Consider the following 718-nt stretch of genomic DNA (forward strand, 5'->3'; position numbering starts at 1 on the left):
GTAGGGAAGGGCCTAGGCACCTCTCTTCTGTCCTCTGTCTCTCACTGTGATTACCTGCCCTAGAGCCAAGCTGGTGGCCTGGGAGCCGACCTCATTCCCAGGGCCGTGGTCCAGGCATTTGGTGCTGGAGGAAGCGTTTTCTGTGGAGCTCTGAGCTCCTGTTGGTGCCTGATGATGGCACTGGCACTGCATGCTCTTGCAGGTATTGCTGCTGGCCTGCAGGCAAGCTGCCTCTCTGCTCTGTGTGTTTCTGGGATGTAGTTTACATGCCGCTCTGGCACTGACCTTCCTAGATGATGACACTTCGGGGTGTCTACTGCAGAGAAGTCGTCTCTGCTTAATGCCTCACTGCAGTCGAGCATCTAGCCAGAGTGGCTGATCTGGAGTGGATCTCTCAAAGCAACCTAACAACCCCTTTTGAAAGCATCCCCAGGTGTGGAAGATGTGTTGCCTCCTCAAGACCTCTCTCCATTTCTCATGGCTGAATGTTCTGCACCGTATTTTCCCATATGTTTTCTTTCACTCAGTTTAATCCAGTGTTTCAAGTAGGCAGTAGCATCTTGGGTCCAAAGCAATTTTTAAGATTTCTCTGATTGTTGCAAAGTAGAACTATTCCTGCAAGACTTTGCCTGCTCATTCAGAAAAGCAAACTAATTTGGCACTAAAAAGGTGTCTGTTTCCCTGGAGAAGCTGGGGTGGGGGGGGGGGGGGGAACGGG

Source organism: Buceros rhinoceros, unplaced genomic scaffold (genome assembly GCF_000710305.1).
Source record: "Buceros rhinoceros silvestris isolate BGI_N320 unplaced genomic scaffold, ASM71030v1 scaffold16356, whole genome shotgun sequence".
Classification (NCBI taxonomy): Eukaryota; Metazoa; Chordata; class Aves; order Bucerotiformes; family Bucerotidae; genus Buceros; species Buceros rhinoceros.